The sequence below is a fragment of the Scyliorhinus torazame genome, chromosome 22 (assembly GCF_047496885.1).
Source record: "Scyliorhinus torazame isolate Kashiwa2021f chromosome 22, sScyTor2.1, whole genome shotgun sequence".
In the NCBI taxonomy this organism is placed as follows: domain Eukaryota; kingdom Metazoa; phylum Chordata; class Chondrichthyes; order Carcharhiniformes; family Scyliorhinidae; genus Scyliorhinus; species Scyliorhinus torazame.
This window is the reverse complement of record NC_092728.1, coordinates 77,906,303-77,928,164: the sequence shown is the minus strand read 5'-3', so window position 1 is coordinate 77,928,164 and position 21,862 is coordinate 77,906,303. Positions and strand designations below refer to the sequence as shown.

Here is a 21,862-nt window from a genome sequence, read left to right as displayed (position 1 = left end):
TCTGAAGGGCCTGCCAACCCCATCCTGATACAAGATTGATGGGCTGGAATCCTTTTCTCTTCCAATAAAGGTGTCCACATGCCCACCAAACAATGCGTATGCATCCAATGGTACCCTGCGCCAAAGGGAAGTCAGCAATCCCAGCAAAGCATCGTGCACACTTTACCGGCTTCTCTCAGTAAGAGAGAATTAAATATATTGAGCTCTCATTGAATAGGCAGCCTCAGTGGATGGTAAACTATGAGATGTTGCAGGTACCTTCAACTCCAGCCTGGAAGGAAGCAGATGCATAGAAGTTTGCCCCCACTATCATCTTCACAGGCTCTGGCAATGCAGTCCTTGCCTCTTCTAAGGTTGTAGCCATGGCAGGCAGATCTCAATGAGGATGTCCTGACTCAAATATAGACATAGAAGTTCAATTAAGATAATTGCTTCCTGAACACCCTAGGCAGATTTAGCCTCCTCCTGGGAGTTCTTCTTCCCCTCCCTCTTCTAGAAGCTTGCCTTCACTGCACAGCCTCTCATTGTTCTCCCAGTTATGCTGCATTTCAAGGGAAATGCCGACTAATGCACCTGATGTCTGCAGGCAACTGGTTTGTGTGAGCATTTGCATGGTGAGGTTAAGTGCCTGTTTGCAAATGTTTAAACAACTATAGGAAGCACCAAATATTTATAGAATCATAACACCAGCTAGAAGAAACCAACTAGCAATTAACTGGCGAGTAGTTGGTGAATCCTTTCAGGAGTGCTGGTTGAGATCCTTCCTGGTGCTGACCAAGGCATTAAGGCATTAGCTGCAGCTTTGAGTTCCGAAATGGTACTGCTTGCATCAGAGCAGCATCGCATCACGGACTGACTGCTGTGCATACTTCTGGCAGCCATTCCCTGCACACATGCTGTATCCATCACCAATATGGTGCCTGGTACGATTTGCGGAAAGGTCCGTGGATGCAATTTTGGAGTTCTGAGGTCATTTGTAGCACCCAAAAGAGTGCGCAGACAATTCCAATCATCCTGAATCTCCTATTGCGACTGTATCCCTAACTGAATTCCAAAGGTTTCCTTCCCCCCACCCGCACCACCCCACATGGGACCACATCATGTTTTTTGATACAACAGCAACTCATTGGCTGGCAATGCCCAGTGCCCTCATCTTCTCCACTGCATGTCAAAGCTCGCATCTGTTGTTTGGCAGCCCTGCTCTTACCTGTTCCTCCTCAATTTCCATAAAGCATTCTGTTTTAGCTTGCTGAAGATATACACAAATACATAATTTTCTTCCAATAATCACTGAGTTAAATATTTTATTATATAATGCAGCGAAACGGTGGCCATATCTGCAAACCAGCTTAGCTGCAAAATATTAACTTGAACGCCGTAAAGAAAAGATGAATATTTCATAAAAGCATGAATAATTGTGAAGTTTCTACTATATATTTTCTTATATTTTCATTTTATCTAAAATTATATTTTATAAATTACAACACTGGATATAAGTGTACATTTTTAATTTCTATGCAGTTTCCTTCAACAATATTATAAAATAAATTTAGAGTACCCAATTACTTTTGTCCAATTAAGGGGCAATTTAGCGTGGCCAATTCACCTACCCTATACATCTTTTTGGGTTGTGGGGGAGAAACCCACGCAGACATGGGGAGAATGTGAAAACTCCACACGGACAGTGAACCGGGGCCGGGATTGAACCCGGGTCCTCGGTGCCGTGAGGCAGCAGTGCTAACCACTGCGCCACCGTGCTGTCCCCGTTTCCTTCAACTATAGTGCTCTGTGTTAACCTATTGATGTCTTTGTTGCACAAGATTAGTAACCAAACAAACGGGCAGTGTTTAATTTATATGTTCAGTTTTTTAACCTCTGAAATGTTACTCCTTTATACTTCAGAAGTATCGTTGCTCATTTTCCAAATTTTTACGGCCAAGTCAAGAAGGGTGAATAAATTTCTCTCTTTTCCACTCCTGAGGCTGGTTATAATGGAGTTTGAAATTTTTTCAAAAGTTGTGATTTTTCAATTTAGTGTGTATTTGGCTGTGTGTAAAATGATATGAAGAAATAAGCCAGCCAGATCTCTTGAGTTAACATGTAAGGTGTTAGTTTTATTGTTAAACTTGGCAGCTGTTCAGGAAGGCCGCTCGCCATCACCAATTCGAGGGCAATTAGGGATGGGCAATAAATGATGGCCTAACGAGCAACAACCAGGTCCTGTGAATGAATAAAAACGTAAAAACATGTCCGGAATCCTGTGACACACACACACACACACACACGCACACTAGCATGCAAAACAGGAGAAGTTGTTGGACAGAGGAGGTAGAATTGATAAAAAGTTAAAATCCACAAGAAAAATAAGAGATATACATTCTGATGTTTCTTTAGTGGTCTTGAAATTTTGGTGGTGTTGCAGCTGATGTAAACTGGTTGTTTTTTTGGCGTCAGTCTTTTTTAAAAGTGTAATCCATCTTTTGTCAGGGCACTTGAATTTCCTTTCAATCTAAATTTAAAGAGATCGGGCCCCAAACCTGAGAACAGGAGGGAGAAAGAGATGATGTTACATTCTGCAGTCTTCTTAAAATCATAGAATCCATACAGTGTCGAAGGAGGCCATTTGGCCCATCAAGTCTGTATGACCCTCCAAAAGTGCACTCTACCTAGGCCCACTCCCCGCCTTATCCCTGTAAGCCCACCTGACCTTTGGACGCTAAGGGGAAATTTAGCATGGCCAATCCACCCAACCTGCACATCTTTGGACTCTGCAGGCTCTATTTTGCAGTAAGAAACAGACAAGCTTATAATCATATTTTTTCACAAATGGGGTTCCAATTGTGCGACAGCTGGCTATTGGCAAGGGCAATCCATATTAAGAAAGAACTTTGATCTCCTGTAGTCAAAGCTTGAAGATGCCCCCAAAATAGATAAGTGGTCTTTCGCACACTCCTTGCATAAAGTGTTTTGTTCATTCTTTTTTGTTCCTGGCAGCTACTGGAGTAAGGAAATCTGGAGGCCTATTGTTCTTATGTTTTGCAGAGAGCTCAGGCAATGGCAGGTGGAAGACCATCAGGGGTGTTGTGTTATGCTGCTTCGGATAACACAGGCTACTACTTGATGCAGTCTTAACTAAAGGATGCTCCAGACTATGAAATGAGTTCAACGTGTTTATTGAACTATTAACACAGTTCTCAAATGAGTTTGACTCTCTGCTAATCTAACTGTAGTAACTCAGTCTAATTGTACCAACTTACTCTAAGCCACGTGCTGGGGTGTGATGCTGCTGATCAACCCTGTCTAACTCTCTAGATGTCTGTCTGTGGAAAGAGGCAGGGTGTGAGTGCCTCATCCCTTTTATAGTGTTTATGTCAGGCCCCCTTGTGGTGATGTCACCTCTGAGTGTCCTGACTGCCCATTGGTTGTGTCCTATTCTGAGTGTTCATTGGTTGCATGTTTGCATATCATGACAAGGGGAACTACCCAGCCATATCCTTTGGTAATATACGTACAGAGGCGTCTAGAAAATTGCCAATTTGCAAGTCAGGTAACTCCTGCAGCCATTTTAAAACATGATGGCCCAAACTTACCAGCCGTTCATGCCGGCGGGATCTTACGGTTCTGCCGATGGTGCACCCCCGCTGCGGGTTTCCGGCACTCAGGGGTGCATTCAATGTCAAACGAAATATGTGGCGGGGTGCAGAGAAAATTTCGCCCAGTGTCTTTGCAGTTTTAGCTGTTGTCTTTCCTTTTAAAAAATAATCCAAGGCAGGCATGACACCAGCCTATGAAACTAAAGATTAATATACCACATTGCACACGCCATCATGACAAAGGATTGTGACAAAGCAATATGGCAGTTTCCAGTAACACCCACAGTATTTCAAGAATTTGGCTCACTTTCGAGTTGTGGATTCAAATTCCACTCTGGAAACTTAAGAACGTAATCCAGGCTGGCACTGAAGTGCTGCCCTTTCGAAGTCTTGTCTCTTCGATGAGAAATATATTTTCTGAAATCACTATTTGCTTTCTTAGGTGGTGTAAAAAAAATCCCGTGACACTGTTCAAATCTGAGCAGAGGAGCTCTTCAAAGAACAAAGAAAGAACAAAGAAAAGTACAGCACCTCTTCGCAGTGCCCTGGTTAATATTTACTCCTCAACAAGCGTCATAAAAAAATAGATGATTTGGTCATCATCTCATTGTTTTTTGAGGAGCCTTGCTTTTTGCCTAAATTGGAGGCATGTCTCTTACATTAAACAGTGACTGCACTTCAAAGGTATTTCTTTGATACTTTGGCACATTCTGAGGCCATGATTTGTGCGAAATTAAACTTCCCTTTTGTTTTCCCCCCACACAGAAAATAGTTCAGAATCGAAGCGATGATTGCATCAAAACCTTTGCATTGAAACTTCTCAAAACAGTTTACACAACAAACATTTTATTTAAGTACAATGCCTGCTTTTGTGGAGGGAACATTATGTTCGTACCATGAATAAAATAGATAGCTAATTGTGCTTTCACTTGGCCTTTGAAGTGTAAAAGCAATATGTTGCAGCACACGGATAGCAAAAACAGTGGGTGTAGACCAGTAAGGAACTTCTGTGCATTTAATAGATCAACAAAATCTTTCTCCCTGTTAGACTGTGAGTGCCATGTGAAGGAAAGCAGAGAAACTGATTCTTGTGGTAATATATAGTATGTTTGAGTATAAATATGCCACTTTTCATGTAAACATTTTAAAGTTAGTACAAAATGTTCTTGAAAGCTGGAATGCTTTGGAAATTAAGCACTAATTCTGTTCGATGTTTTGGAAGTCCAATCATGGGAAGGAAAAACCTTCCCAGTTTGTTGAAGTATCTGTTACCGGACAGCATAAAGTCTGACCTGTCAGAGAATTATATTTGAATATCAGCCCCGATTAATATGAAGATTTTAGATCTGGATAAATAAACAAATGTTGCATCCATTTGTCAGGTGGTTAAGTAACATTGCGACAGCGCATATTTCCAGCACACATTCAGTGTCAACATTAACTCACAGGGACGTGGTGGCTGATTTTCCATTTCTTTATTTGGAGCACCTTCCAGCCACCCCTGCTTAAACTGGCCTCCTTTTACCATCATAAATATGGTGCAAATTGTGGCAAACCAGGATGATTTTGGCAGGTATTCGATGGATGCCGCAATTTTGCTTCATCCTTTGCCCTTCAGCCTTCTGACGTGCGCTGGACAAGCAAAATTAGGACAAAATGCTGTCTGAAATTCAACTAACCGTTATTAGGGAGGAGTTTCAAGTGCCACAGACTTAGGACTGAGCATTCTTGGCCCTGGGGAAGTTGACTAGGAGGTGTGAGATACTTCACAAATAGCAGGTAGCCGTGTCAGGGTGGTTGCTTGATGCATTAACCAGGGAAATGTCCGGGGGCAGACAGGAATGCGGATTGGCTGCTCACGCAATGGAGGCAGACAGCTAAATGGAGTAATTAAGACCCAAGTTAGAGGTGCGTTTTTTGTGCTCGTTGGTATTTTGCCAACGGTGGTGTGGATTTGTGGGCAGGCATCCAACTTCAGGGTGGCACGTGGCTCAATGGTTAGCATTGCTGCCTACGGCGCTGAGGACCCGGGTTCGAATCCCGGCCCTGGGTCACTGTCCGTGTGGAGTTTGCACATTCTCCCCGTGTCTGCGTGGGCTTCACCCCCACAACCCAAAGATGTGCAGGGTAGGTGGATTGGCCACGCTAAATTGCCCCTTAATTGGAAAAAAAAAATTGGGTACTCTAAATTTAAAAAAGAAAAAAAAACTTCAGGGAGGGGAGGTGAGATGACCCCCTCACTGCAACATTTGAGGGGCCATGGGTATCAGAGACTGCATCTGATGGTGCGGGATGCGGGCAACAAAAGATACTCCTGCTTCAATCCAAGGGTCCTAACATCTCCACCCAACCCCCTTAAATTATTTATTTTCCAGGCTTCGAAGGAACCTCCAAGTTGCCTTAGCAGCACCAACCTCTCCCAAAGGGCTGGTGATCTTCTGATTGGACCCGCAACAGTGGCGGCCTGCCCCAGTCCTTAACTGGACAGTGGGCTCAGAGATAGTCAATTAGGATTATCCCTATATCAGACTTGCTGCCAGCAAGTGGGGGCTTGGCATTCCCGTCCTTCATTGAGGTCCAGAAGGCCCAGGGCAAAATTCAGCCCTTAGCCTCTAGATGTTAACTGGATTTTGGAGTCATTCACCAGAATCGTATCATGGGTGTGGTGATATACATCACTGTAAGTACACAAAGGGTTAATGTACATACACTACACCTAGCTAGACACTAGAGGGAACACCAGAGTCATGAAACACAGGCAGTCAACCAATAGGTCAGTAAGATAGGACACGACCAACAGGCAGTCACGATACACACAGAGGTAACACTACAACAGGAGGGCATTACACCAACCCATATAAAAGGACACATCACACATGCTCAGGCTCTTTCCAGTGGAGACTCTCAGTGAGTACAGACACAGGGTTGATTACACATCACACCCACCACGTGGATTGTAGCAGACTGGTTCATCAGTCTGAGTAGCTATAGCAGGATTAACAGTAGCGTTGAATCCAAGTAGGAAAATTGTTAATAGTTTAATAAACATGTTAAAGCTATCTCCAAGTCTGAACCTTCCTTTGTCAGAGTGCACATCAAGGAAGCAGCTTATGCTACATCAAGAGCATAACAAAACAATGGGTATGGCGAAGTTTGCAACCACTTGAATATTAGAATCATTATCTGGCCCAGCAGCCAGTATATCTTGCAAACAACATTTTCGTATTGTCATATGGGCTAGTACTTCTGATTAAATTCAGCAGTAGCATTGTTGTGCAGTGCTGCTAATGATAGGCCAGATTCCCTACATTTCACCCACTGTTTACAGAAAATCAGAATTATAGAAATGTGTCTCGATATCTAGTTTACAAAGTTTAGCTATATTTGGGGAGTTTTCACAGCTATCCAGCTGATGAGTATTCCATTCCCCTCGAACAAGCAGACAACACAGAATTCTCATTTAAGATCTTTTCTCAAGCTATAGCAAGGGATCTTCTTTGCCAACATGTGGCCCACAAGTTCCTTGAACAAAGGAATACAACAGCAATTATACCGTGAGCTTATCTTACAAGTAATTTGCATACACCAATCAAAATTGTATACTTACTTGAAGATAATTAATATCCAATCACAACTAATAGTCCTGATTACTTTATTGGTTTCCCATAGTGGTATTTAACCAATAATTGAAACTCTATGCTTGCCTAATTACAGTATCCAGTGCCTTATCAAACGTTATGTACAGACAGCCTATCCAACACCTCCTCCTTATTAATTTTAAATCATTCAAGTGAAAGAACTACCTCGTCTTTAACCATGACCTGGGCGGCATCTACTTCCTTGGTAAAATGGGCGGCACAGTGGCCCGGTGATTAGCACTGGCGCCGAGGATCCGGGTTCGATCCCAGCCCGGGTCACTGTTCATGTGGGGTTTGCACATTCTTTCCGTGTCTGCGTGGGTCTCACCTCCCACAACCCAAAGATGTGCAGGATGAGTGGATTGGCCAGGCTAAATTGTCCCTTAATTGGAAAATTAAAAAACATAATAATACTTCCTTGGTAAAGATAAGTGCAAAGTATGAATTTGATAACCTCAGCCATGCCTCCTGCTTCCATGCATAAATAAATGGTCCCTTAATTGGCTCCACTCCTCTTCTTCCCAGCCTTTTACTAGTTATATGTCTAGATAAGACTTTGGGAATCCCTTTTACAGTGGTTGCCAGTCGCTTCTCATTTTCTGTTTTTGCTTCTCTGCTTTTTCAATTTATCTCTGAACCTTCTATATGCATCCTGGTTCTCAACTGTATTATCCACCTAACATCTGTCACAAATGAACTTTATCTGCTCCATCTTAATTTCTGGGTGGGAGTCTCCAGTCCCCCAGCCGCCTGTGTCTCGGCGGCACGCTGTTTGCTAGCAGTGGGATTCGCTACTCCCGCTGCTTGTCAATGGGATTTTCCATTGATGCCACCCCACACTGCCCCTGGGGCGGGGAGGGGTGCTGTCGGTGGCAACAGAGAATGCCAAAGGCCGGAGAATTTCGACCTCTATCTCTTTCGTTATCCAGGGAGCTCCAATTTGTTTGCCTTACCTTTTCCCTTCAAGAGAATATACTTGAGCGCTCGGAGTACACTTTAATTAGCTCTTCTTTACAGGCAACCCATTGCTCAGTTAGTTTGGCCTGCTAATCTTTGATTCCAATTTATCTGGGCCAGATCCATTCTTACCCTGTTGGCTTTCCCCAGTTATTTATTTTAATTCTGGATTTCTCCTTGTCCTTTTCCATAATCAACCTAAGGATGACACAATGATCGCTGTCCCCTAAACGTTACACTGCTGACACTTGACCCATTCTCCAAAGGGCCAGGTCCTCCAATGTCTCCTTTCTTGTTGGACTGGAAACACACTGCAGTAGCAAATTCTCCTGAACACACAGGAATCATTGCCCCTGCCTTCCCTTTACACTACTATTATCACACGTCTATATTCGGGTAATTAAAGTCCCCTAGTCTAACTATTCTATGTTTCTGGCATTTCAAACTAGCTGGTGATCTGGATACTCTGTGCAAATGCACCTTTTCTTCCCCTTAGCGGTCGTTGGGGGTGGGTGGGGGTCATGCAAAGAAATAGTAATTTGGTGACAGTACATTAAATCGTTTATTTTCGCTAAATTAATTGTTTTATTACTGGTTCAAAATGATCAAAATAGATCAAACTAACCACCACTTGTTTACCCATACTGCAAAACTGATTCATGAAGTACCAGACAATATCCAGCAAGAACCCAGATGGCAGTAAATACAGGGTAATGTGTAGTCTGATGTACTTAGAGAGAAACAGTAACAGCAATATTCGGCAGAGCTACAGCCAGATCAAGTCTGCCATCAATTTTCCCCCAAAAAATTATGTTAGTCGTTACAATAGCTGGGACTTTATAAAATTTAGCTTATATTTCAGGAAGGTCCTGTTATGATCTAACATCTTGCTGTGTTTTGTGCCATCTGTCATCTTGCTCTGGTGCAGCAGGGATTAGCTGATGCAGGAGGTTTAAATCCTGTTTATACAGGGTAGATTACTAATGAAAATATCAGGAGTTGGATCCATTACATGGTAAAACATATGATAAACATAGCAGTTAAAAACACAAAGCTAGAATCACTCCAAAAATGTGCGTATGAGCTAGATTCTATCACTTTCACTGTTTTGAAGCAATAATGCATTTCTATACATAAACTCATGTTGGTATTTTATTCAACCTCATTGTATCCATTTATCTTATGCTCAAAGCACTAAAAACAATTTGCATTTATTTATTTATTTAATAAATTTAGAGTACCCAATTCATTTTTTCCAATTAAGGGGCAATTTAGTGTGGCCAATCCACCTACCCTGCACATCTTTGGGTTGTGGGGGTGAAACCCACGCAAACACGGGAGAATGTGCAAACTCCACACGGACAGTGACCCAGAGCCGGAATCGAACCCAGGATCTCGGCGCCATGAGGCTGCAGGGCTAACCCACTGCGCCACTGTGCTGCCCCACAATTTGCATTTATATAGTACCGTTAACTTGTGAAAATATCCCAAGTGTCATGGATTTGCCTAGTAACAGTAGTAACGTGAATTTAACAAGACATAATAGGATGCAATTAGCAATGGGTAGAAATCTGCCCAGTGACAGCAGTAACCAGTATTCAAAAGGCCAGATGGGATCTTTCCCAGTAACAAGATTAGCATCTAGATAGAATCAGGTGTGAATCGCATATCAGTAGAAACTGCTTACCTAGATGGTTGGGAGATCAGTGAGACATACACATGCTAATTTGTATAGTCAAGGAAGTTGAGAGGGGCAGACAGCCAAGTACACAGAGTACAGAATCAAAGGGGATGTGTGTGTAAGAAGGAGCTGTGTGTGTATGTGTGAGGGAGATGTGTGTGCGTGAGAGGGAGATCTGTGTGCGTGTGAGAGGGAGATGTCCATGCATGAGAGGGAGACGTGTGTGTGTGTGTGTGTGTGTGTGTGTGTGACGGAGGCATGCATGTGTGTGTGTGAGAGGGGCAGCACGGTCCACATCTCCCTCTCACACACACCCGGCGAGGCCCCAGGTTCGACCCCGGCTCTGGGTCACTGTCCGTGTGGAGTTTGCACATTCTCCCCGTGTTTGCGTGGGTTTGGCCCCCACAACCCAAAGATGTGCAGGGTAGGTGGATTGACCACGCTAAATTGCCCCTTAATTGGAAAAAATTAATTGGGTACTCTAAATTTTTTTTTTTATGTGTGCGTGTGAGAGAGAGGGAGATGTGTGTGTGTGAGAGAAAGAGATGTGTGTGAGAGAGGGAGACGCGTGCATGTGAGAGAGGGAGATGTATGTGTGACAGACATGTGTGTGTGATAGATGTGTGTATGTGAGAGAGGGATATGTGTGTTTGTATGTGTGAGAGACAGATGTGTGTGTGTATGAGAGAGAGAGAGGGAGATGTGTGTGTGAGAGATGGGGAGATGTGTATGAGAGAGGGATATGTATGTGTGAGAGGGAGATGTGGGTGTGTCTGAGGAAGAGAGTTGTGGGTGTGTGTGAGAGAGGGAGATGTGTGTGTGTTTGCGTATGTGAGAGAGATATATGTGTATGTGAGTGAGAGAGATATGTGTGTGTGAGAGAGAGGGAGATGTGGTTGTGTGTTTGTGAGAGAGAGAGGGAGACGTGTGTGAGAGACAGGGAGAAAAGGGTGTGTGAGAAGGAGAAAGCAGTGAGTGTGTGAGTGTGAGGGAGTGAGATGCGTGTGTCAGAAATGAATATCAGCGAACCAGCATCACTGCTTCCACTAAAAATGAGAAAAGGTAAGACTTAAATATATTTTTAATAAGCAAACCTTTTTGATTACCCGCTCCGAGAGTAGGTATTGCTTCCAGATGTTAATGTTAAGGAGCCATGGGAGAGTGGCTTGGCCAAGTATTAATGCGAGGGAGCCATATAGCTGGTGAATGTATTTGTGACTGTGTGCCTCTTCCTAGTATATTCACAGATATAGCTAGAAAAGACTGGTTTATATTTGTGTTCGCAGCAATTTTGTGGCGAAAACAAAGGTCAACGTTATGAGAATGTTTGGGATGCATTGGGAGGTCACTGGGGGTTCGACAGCTCAAAATGTTTGGGAAACAATGGGCGCGATTCTCCGCTCCCGCGACGAAGTGCCCACGCCGTCGTGAACGCCGTCGAGGTTCACGACGGCGCGAAACGGCCCTGATCCCGACCGATTCAGGGCCCGAATATGGGCTAGGATCAGGGCCGTGAGAAACTCGGGGGGGGGGGGGGGGCGGCGGTGTCGCGAAAGCCGCGTCGTCACCGCGTGACGCCCGAATGACGTGGCGCTGCGTCATAAATGGTGCGATCTGCGCACAGAGGACTCGGAGGCGAAGAGAGAGGAAGAGATGGCTGAGCCCCGACGAGCCACACCGAGGTTCCGGGACACGGACCTGGACACCCTGCTGGATGAGGTCGAGCAGAGAAGGGACACCCTCTGCCCAAGACGTGGGCATCGCCAGCCATCCAGCGCGGTGAGGCGCGGTTGGCGTGAGGTTGGCATCGCTGTGAGTGCTGTGGGGCAGACCCCCCGGACGGGGGAGCAGTGTCGGAAGAAGCTGCACGACCTCACTCGGGCTGCGAGGGTAAGTGCCATGAAGGTGCCCCCGGCACGAGGGGGGGAAGTGGGGTGGTGGGGGGTCAGGGGGGCGTTGGGGCATCAGGGGCGGTGGTGGGGAGTCTGGGGGGGTTGGGGGTGTCAGGGGGGATTGGGGCATCGGGGGGGGAGGGTTGGGGCAAGCGGGGGGGGTCAGGGGGTTGGGGCATCAGGGGGGTTTGGGGGGGTCGGGGGGTTGGGGCATCAGGGGGTGTTTGGGGGGGGTCAGGCAGGGGTTGGGGCATCAGGGGAGGTTTGAGGGGGTCAGGGGGGTTGGGGCATCAGGGAGTGTTTGGGGGGGTCAGGCAGGGGTTGGGGCATCAGGGGAGGTATGGGGTGGTCGGGGGGGTTGGGGCATCAGGGGGGGTTTGGGGGGGTCAGGGGGGTGTTGGGCATCAGGGGGTGTTTGGGGGGGTCAGGCGGGGGTTGGGGCAACAGGGGGGGGGTTTGGGGGATGGAGTCAGGGTGCCCAACGATTTACTCGACCCACATGAGCCCCGGGACCCCCCCAGTGCGATGCCATGGCGTGCTGTCTCCTGAACCAGCAAAAATGTAGTTTATATCTGCACACCCTGATGATACCCGCCTAATTGTGATGCTTTATCCAACCTCCCCCCCCTCTCCCCAGGACAAGACAGCTCACAACCAGCGTGAGCGTATGAGAACCGGGGGGGTTCTCCTGTGCTGAACCCCCTAAACATTCACGAGCAGAGGGCCCTGGACCTCGCTGGGGGATCCGCCACCCGGGAGGCCGCGACATGCCAGCTCGGAGGCGCAGAAGCAAGTGAGAGAACCCTGCATGTCCTCTCCCCCTCCCCCCCCAACCCGTCATCGTCTTCCTCACACTCTGCCCATTGCAGCCTCAATCCCCTCCCCCCTCACACTTATGCCACTGCACCTTCGCTCCCCTCTTCCCCCCCCCCCCCCACACACACACACTGTGCACCCACCACCACCATACACCCGGGCCACCGTGTCTAACAAACCCCGAATCTTTATGTTCCCCAGGGCAAGCCGCTGAATGTCCAGGGACGTCTCGGCCAAGAGACAGCGGAACATCGCCAACCACAAGTGCACCCAGGGATGCACGCCAGAGGTTGGCAGTCGGTCGGACAGGAGGGCAAACCTCTCAGTATGGGACGCAGGACCGGGACGCTCACACCACCGAGAGAGACAATAGTGAGGGGCACAGGGCAGACATTGAAGATGAATCACACAACACGGTCACACACTCGGTGGAATCACCTGGAGGTCAGCACGACATGGCCGGCATGGAGCTTGCACCGGGCCATGAGTGGGAGGAGAACAGACCAGAATTCCTAACGGACGATGACCTCGAGCTTGCGGCACTGCTGTCTCCGACACCATACGCCATCACAGAGACACTCACCTCGGTTGGGCATATAAATGATGAGGCTCCCGGGTCACGGTCTGGTGCACACCCCACAGCCGAGCCGGTACAGCAGGTGGAGTTTGGAGCAGCCGATGTGCTGGACGGTCGTAGGGCAGCCCAGGCCCAGCAAACAGCTGCCACCCAGATGGCTCCCGGGTTCCTGGATGTACTTGACCCACCCGGACAACCAATGCATGTGGACACCCAGGGACTGAATAACGGGATGAGGGCCATCTTCTAGGACCTGCAACGCAGTTGGAGGAGTCCATCCGCGTTCAGGAGCAGGGAGTGGTGCCACTCATCGCAGCCACCCAGGCCGACACCGCAAGGGTGGCGTCCGCGGTGGAGGCAATGGGTGAAAGGGTTTCGGCCATGGGTCAGGTTCTGCAAGGCATTGGGATTCACGTGCACGCGTAATCCATGGCCCAGGAGAGGGCTGCCCTCTCACAGGTAGCCATCTCACAGAGCCAACAGGACATTGCCGCCGCTCTCTGGGCCCTGGCCGAGTCTCACCATGCCATGGCCCGGTCCCAGCAGGCGATGGCACAGTCCCAGCAGTCAGTCGCGGAGAGTATAGACCGCCTGGTGCACGTGATGGATGCCGTGGCGCAGTCACAGGTCGAGATCGCACAGTCCTTGGCAGGAACGTGGCACTCCCTGGGCTTCGTCTCGGCGAACATTCGGACCGTGGTCGATCCCGCTGCAGGCCTCCCGGACTGGCAGCGCCAGGTGTCGGTGGTGTGACGGGGCATGTCTCCGATCGCATCTCCGTCCCACAGTGAGGCCCGGGGGCCACCGGGCTCCCCGAGGGAGGAGAAGGTTCTGGGGCCCGTCCCAGTAGCTCCATCAAGGGACGTCACGGACCACTCGGCCTCCCCCCGTTCCGTCCCTGGCACATCTGGTGGGCAGCAGGCAGGTCAGGGTGGCACAACGCCATCCAGCACGCCCGCCGAGCAGCCTGGCCCATCGATGCCGGGCCGCCCCAGGAAATGCGTGCCGACAGGGAGCCATGTCGAATGGCGTGATTCTCAGCAGTCCGCCTCCACTCCTGCTGTACCATCCGGGAACACACCTAGACTGTAAGGCAAAGTCGTTAGGCACGTAAGAAGTTGGCACGGGTGCAGGGCACAGTCTAGTTGTAGTGGGTAGGGCACCTATGTTAATCACACAAATAAACTCACTGCTGAATTTGACTTGTAAGACTCTGTGCTATGTCCGGTGCCAGGGGGCTCGTGAGGGTGCCCGATTGGCGTAGTGGTATACGAGCGGTTCAAGGTCTGTTCCGGATGTGCTGTCCCTTTCCCCCATGCCTCCCATAATCGGACACCGTTGTCCTCGGCACACCGGCGCCAGCCACCCCAAGGGCATGTGGTGAACTATCCGTCACGAAGGCTGTGACCACCGGAGTGGATGGTTCAGCTTTAGCCATGAGTCAGACCTCAGCTGGCGAATCTGAGCACACAGCTCATCGCAGAGCGGGCTGTCATCATTCAACATGGCACTGATCACACCCGCTTACCCAATCATCACTGTTGTGTAATCCCGTAGTGCAGCAGTGGTAAGGTGATGTGGAATTGGTCCTCCCTCCGACTCCTCCACCAGGTCATCTCCCCTCTGCGTGGCAATGTTGTGCAGCGCACAGCAGACCACAACTATGCGACCGACCCTGTCGGGTTGGTACTGTAGGGCCCCTCCGGAGCAGTCCAGGCATCTGAATCACATCTTCAGCAGCCCGAAGCACCGCTCCACCACAACCCAGGTTGCTGCATGTGCCTCGTTGTATAGGCTCTCCGCGTTGGTGCGAGGCCTCCGTATTGGCGTCATCAGCCATGACCTCAACGGATAGCCCTTGTCGCCCAGCAACCAGCCCCTCAGCCGGGGGGGGGGGGCATCCATCGAACATTGCGGGGATGAATGACTGTGCCAGATGTAGGCGTCATGCACACTCCCGGGGTACTTTGCACACACGTGCATGATCTTCATGTGGGGGTCGCACACCACCTGAATGTTCATGGAGTATGCGCCCTTTCTGTTCATGAACACTTCCCTGTTGTCTGCAGGCGGGCGCATGGGGACGTGCTGTCCGTAGTCTCCTCCTGCATGTGATGTCCGGTAGGGCCTCGAACGACATTCTGTCACGGTACACCCTCGGCCTTGCTGGACGCCTGTGGCTCCCTGGCACCACCATCAGTGCATCCTCCTGCTCCTGCTCCCCCCCCCCCCCAAGCACTTCCTCTGCAATCCTCGCCGTCAGGGGGTCAATGTTCCCCTCGGCATCCCCCTGTGCATTCGGGTCCTGAGCGCCTGCGGCCTGCGCGGTGACGACGGGTCACTCCGCGGCCATCCCCTCTGCTGCACCGGCGACCGCTGCATCTGCAGCCACTGTGGGCCGTCTGACTCTACGCTGCCGGATGGCAAACTCCAGAGCTGCAGCTCCAACCACGGCAGTAAACATCGCTGTCTGGCTGGCATACATGGTGACCTGCAGGAGGGTGGTGGGGGGCAGAGAAACGACATGTTACACGGAGGTTCTTCCACCTCGCCGGGTTGCATGTGATACCTGTGTGCCCCGGTGGGATGGTCGCGCTGCAGATACGCACCCAGCCTAACATCTGGTCACTGTCTGCGTCCAACGGTCAGTTCACACCATACTCCTCACCAGTGTGCCACTCGCCTGTGCCCATCAGCCACACGGACCCTGCGGCCGTGTCCTCGTCACCGTCCTGCCATATCAGGGCGGCTGACCTGTGGCATCTGCGGATGGACGATACCATCCACACTCTCCCTCACCTCCCACCTGCACACTTTCCCTCACCCCCCCCCTCCAACCTGCACACTCTCCCTCATCCCCCCTCCCACCTGCACACTCTCCCTCACCCCCCTCCCACCTGCACACTCTCCCTCATCCCCCCTTCCACCTGCACACTCTCCCTTATCCCCCCTCCCACCTGCACACTCTCCCTCACCCCCCCCTCCCACCTGCACACTCTCCCTCACCCCCCCCCCTCCCACCTGCACACTCTCCCTCACCCCCCCTCCCACCTGCACATTCTCCCTCATCCCCCCGTTGGCCGCAGCCTTCTCGGGGAAGCCGACCCGGTCTCCAGGAGCTGCGGAACAGTCCGCTCACCTCCTCCCTGCTCAGCATCAGCCAGCACGACTGGCAGACGACTTTAAATAGCAAGTGTGAACGGCGACGGCGTGAACTGGGGTCACGCTGTCGGGACTTCGACCCATCCGGGCCTGAGAATAGCGGGTGTGCCAGAGAATCGCCATTTTGGGTGTCTCGGGTGATTCTCCGGCCTGTGCCACACGGAACTCGACGGGGCCATTCTCGCCGCTTGGGTGAATCGCGGGAGGGCGTCGGACCGGCGTCGCAGGAAAATTTGGCGACCCAGGCGATTCTCCCAACCGGCGCGGGAGTGGAGAATCGCGCCCCCCGAGTTAGGATGTGGGAAGCAGAGTTTTGGATTAGCTAAAGAACAAAAGAACAAAGAAAATTACAGCACAGGAACAGACCCCTCGACACTCCAAGCCTTCACCGTAACAAAGTAGTCAACAAATATTAATAGGTCTTAATAGAAAAGGATACAATTTGCTTCTGAATAGTACATTTGGAAAATACATTAGGAGTTAGGATTGCAATATAAAGGGAAAACAGTGATTTATAACAGTATGTCTTAATTCTAAAAAGAACTTGTGTTCACTGTCTTCAATTTTCATTCCCAATTGTTTGCACAGGTTCATATGGCTACTGCTAGCTGCTCTCTCACTTGTGAAGTAGAACAGGTTGCCCCTTAAGACATGGAGGACTGATTTTTTCCACTCAAAACATACAGTCAGAATAAAGTGTTTTAAAACCAGTGCAGAACAGCCAGCCTTCGCAGTACCCAAAGAGAGAGCTCAGTTTTAGCCCAGAATTACTTGGGGGATGGGCAGGGGTATTTTTCGCTGGCTTCCTTAGGCGCTAAAGAGTCTTCAAGGTGGGCAAGATTTACTCTTGAGCTGAAAAGCTGGTGTAGGCCGTGTTTAGGGAACGGCACTTTCCTGGTAAAGGGGTTGAAGTGCTGCCAGGAGGATTGTTTGAGGGCTGATTGCCTCTTAAAATACCTGTTAGTGCTCATTACAGAGGCTGCATGGCATTTTGGTGACTAGTGCTTGACCTAACACACCTCATCACAGTCACTAGCTGAATAGAAGTAAACAAGTCATGCGTGAGCATTCTGTGTGCTATCTAAGGGCAAACTCACCTTTCAAGTTCACTTGCTGCTCAATGTTTGACGAGGACTTCTGAATCACATGGGAAGATATTCTGGGACAGTTTTTCAACGCTTTGTTATCATTCCATCAACATTTATTCTGGAAATTTTCAAGGGACTCCACCATAAGGACCGAGTCCTTTTCTATGTTACCTTATTGAAAACCTTATAGGGAGTCACCAGGAAAAATGAAGTGTTTGGTCATGGACATCTTGCTAGGAGTCCTCCTCAGTCTTCTGGGGAACTGGAGGAGCTTGAAGCCAGGGAGAGCAACACCAGCTGTTTGGTGAGAGGGAGGTAGGAGGCCAAAATGGAGTCCTTCCCTGCTGTAGGTACAGGACATCCCTCCTCCACCAGCACCTCCAGTACTATGTCTGATGAACCTGTGTGCTAGCTCCCTCAGTTCCTGAGCCATCCTGATAGCTGCCAGTGTGCGTCAGCCAGCATAACCCCACATCTTCTGTGGAAATGGATGTGTGGCATGCAAGGATACAGCTTATTGGAAATTGTTTCTATTCAGTGCCATGAGTGTTAAACCTGCATGTGCTCCTTCGAGTGACTTCAGGCAAGTTCAACTTATGGTAATTAGCAAAAGGACCAAGTGTGTTCAAACCAGGGGCGAGATTCTCCGCAATCGGCACGATGTCCGCCGACCGGCGCCAAAAACGGTGCGAATCAGTCCGGCATCACGCTGCCCCAAAGGTGCGGAGTCCTCCGCATCTTGAGGGGCCGAGCCCTAACCTTGAGGGGCTAGGCCCGCGCCGGAATGATTTCCGCCCTGCCAGCTGGCGGGAAAGGCCTTTGGTGTCCCGCCAGCTGGCGCGAAACTGACTTTGCCGTGCGGCGCATGCGCGGGAGCGTCAGCGGCCGCTCACGGCATCCCCGCACATGTGCAGTGGAGGGGGTCTCTTCCGCCTCCGCCATAGTGGAGACCATGGCGAAGGCGGAAGGAAAAGAGTGCCCCCACGGCATAGGCCCGCCCGCGGATCGGTGGGCCCCGATCGCGGGCCAGGCCACCGTGGGGGCACCCCCGGGGCCAGATCGCCCCGCACCCTCCCCAGGAACCCGGAGCCCGCCCGCGCCGCCTTGTCCCGCCGGTAAGAGAGGTGGTTTGATTCTCGCCGGCGGGACAGGCATTCCAGCAGCGGGACTTCGGCCCATTCGGGCAGGAGAATCGCCGGGGAGGGGCCCGCCAACCGTCGCGGCGCAATTCCCACCCCCGCCGAATATCCGGTGCTGGAGAATTCGGCAACCGGCGGGGGCGGGATTCACGCCAGCCCCAGGCGATTCTCCGACTCGGCGGGGGGGTCGGAGAATCCCGCCCCAGAATTTCAAACAGTAACAAAGTGTAAAACCCACATTTTTAAATCTTTCACCAAAATAATCCCAGTCTCTATATCCAGAGGAGGTATCAAGACAGATATTTTGCTGAAGTGCAATTTTAAATAACATCAAACAAATCATCTAAGATCATGTCTAGAATAGTGGACCTAACTAATCTTGTGCTAAGCAGAGAAATGCCTTCCCTAGCCATTGTTAATGGGAGGGTTTTAGTACAATCAACAGAAGTGCAGGTCTTAAACTTGATTATTCCGTTATGTTTCACAGAAATTAAATTGTATTTCTACGTAAAATCAGTGATGATGTAAAGATGAAAGAATTTTTAATTTATTTTTAAAATATGTTTATTCAAAGTTTTTCCAACAAAAATTTTCAACCAATTAAACCCCCCCCACCCCCGTAACAGAAAAAAGAAAGAGAAAAGAACAGAACAGAGCATAAACATATCAATCAAACATAATACAGAACTTATACAATGGGTTTCTCCCGCACATATTAACCCTCCCATTTGCTTTTTTATGAGTAACCCTAGGAAAAAAAAACTCCCCCGCCCGCCCAAATTACCCCCTCCCCCCCCCCCCCCCCCCTCCCTGGGTTGCTGCTGCTGCTGACCGACCTCATTCTAACGCTCCGCGAGATAGTCTAGGAACGGTTGCCACCGCCTGAAGAACCCCTGTGCAGACCGTCTCAAGGCAAACTTTATCCTCTCCAGCTTAATGAACCCTGCCATGTCATTTATCCAAGCTTCCACACTGGGGGGCTTCACATCCTTCCACATGAGCAAGATCCTCCGCCGGGCTACCAGGGACACAAAGGCCAGAATACCGGCCTCTTTCGCCTCCTGCACTCCCGGCTCGTCCGCCACCCCATGAAAGAAATATTCATGGAATGGTGACCAGTTGGTGTAAAAAGTTGGGATTTGAATGTTCTGCAACTGTGCCAGTTCCACTTACCTACCAAAGTAGTTTGATGCACAGCCTGGGAATTTGTATTTGTACAGAAGCATTAAAAAGACAGTTTGATCTTTTCAAGAAAAACGTATATCTTCGAATCACTCTTTCGAACTGGAGCTAGATTTGGAGTAATATGCTAAAGAAAACTAATACCAAAAGTCTGAACACATTTATGGTGTAATTTTTAAACTGCAGAATAAGGATCCTGGTGCTCTTTGTAGGGGAGGTCGATTGACTTCAGAAAATGAAGTGTAACATCTCCAATAACTTCACCTTCCATGCTATTTAACCACAGTTGGGATCCCATACATGGTGAGGTATCTGACTTGGAATTCTCAAGTTCCCAGATTTTTTTTATACAACTTGCAGACACTTTAATACATAAGACAGATATTTGGAAGGAAGGAGCGTCTCAACAAACAGCTAAAGAAAACACAGGATAGTCAGCCTATTAAGGGAAATGACAAAGAATGGGATTTAAACGGTAATAAGACTGATGACTTGTGCCCAGTGCTCAGATGTTGTATTGGTGTTTTCAGGTATAGTTTTCTACCTACTTACAGTTGATTTGTATGGCATCTAAACAGCAATCTCTCAGGTTTCCATTAAGTGACAAGTCTGGGGAATCTGTTATCCTACCCATCCACCTCTTCACTTCACATTATTAGTGGTATCAAATAAGCTTGTAAAATTTTCTGCATGGATTTTTGTGGAGTGATATACTTTCTTTCATATTAAATCCCTTAATGTTAAAAGAGAATCAAAAGTTAGTCCAGAGGAAAAAACATATTGGTTGTAAATTTTGGCTCCATGGCACAGTTTTGGTGTTGGTTTTGAAGCAAAATGTAATGTAATGTAAATCGCTTATTGTCACAAGTAGGCTTCAAATGAAGTTACTGTGAAAAGCCCCTAGTCACCACATTCAGGCGCTGGTGCCCGTTCTGCTTCTGCCCACTTTTGGCATGGCTCGTGATAGCCGTCTTCCTGAGTGCAGTAGCGTGCGCACTATGAGCATGTATCAGAGATATGGAGAGCTGGTAGATTGTGATGACTGTCAGCGTGCTACCATTTTGTCACTCTAGATAATGTTCTTAAGCACGCAAAGCTGAACTTGTGGGGTGCCTTCCCAACAGTGCTTTATTACTTTCTGCCAGTTATGATTCAGGCGTGGGAAGTACTGGGTGTTTGAAGGAGCTGCTTAAAGTTGGTGAAGAACACATGTGAGAAAGCTGTTGGATGCCAGTGCAAGGCTTTGGGCATACTGCTTGCTCCAACCACAATTGGCATTGTGAAATTGAGTGGCTTGTGCTGCAATGGAAGTGGAGAGGTTGGCTGATGCTGAGTGATGTTCAGATCTGTATGTGTGCTCTCTCACAGTGCTGGCCATCACTTCCACACTGAAAAGGACAAGCTCCAAGCTCTGCGGGTTGCAGCCACACTCCTCCATGCTCCATGACACCGGCAACAGGCTTTCTGGTAGGATTGCCAATGCACCAAGTAATTCTGTGTGTAAGTCCATCAGCCTTTTTCTGTACACCAAGCCATCCAAGTCCTCATCTGTGTTCTCAGCAGCAGAAATTGTGAATGATTTAATCTCTGGGGAGCTGGAACGCACATGATTATTTGCCCTTGCACTGGCGGGAGCCGAGCTGTGCCTGGCAACACACCTGGTCCAGATACTATGCATCCCTCTAAAGTATGCACAGTGCCAGTATTGGTTAGTGGCTGACATCGAGCAACAGTGTCTTCCTCAGTAGTTTATTTGCCTTCTAGGTCTTTAGTCTTCTGCCACTCTAGCTGGCCAGGTGCCAGTTCTTGTGTGTCTGGAAGCATAAAGGCACAAGATCAGAACTGGATTGAGAGAAGCGGGGAAAGCAAGAGGTACGTGGCTCTACCAACTGCAGCTTGTAAATCTCGGACGAGGAGGAAATGGGATGTGAAAAGATGGATCAGGCAGGAACGGGCCATCATCCTCGACTCTTTCAGCCCAGCTGCCTACTACTCCCTCAGTCACAGCTGTTCCAATTATTTCCATTACTGCCTCACCCAGGAAACTGAAGACACGTTGCCATGCCTGCCACCTGCCAGTTAGCTTTGCTGTTGCCTATTATCGATCACCTACAATAGAGGGAAGCTTGCCAATGAA

The 21,862-nt window shown here is 49.0% G+C and overlaps 1 long non-coding RNA gene across 1 annotated transcript in view; it reads right to left on the bottom strand.

Annotated features, from left to right (window-relative positions):
* Positions 1-2,093: 2,093 nt before the first annotated feature.
* Positions 2,094-21,862, bottom strand: part of LOC140399153 (uncharacterized) — an 80,102-nt gene continuing 60,333 nt past the window's right edge. Inside the window, exon 2 of the long non-coding RNA XR_011937646.1 lies at positions 2,094-2,537. This is a non-coding gene — a long non-coding RNA (uncharacterized lncRNA). The remainder of the gene's footprint in view (positions 2,538-21,862) is intronic.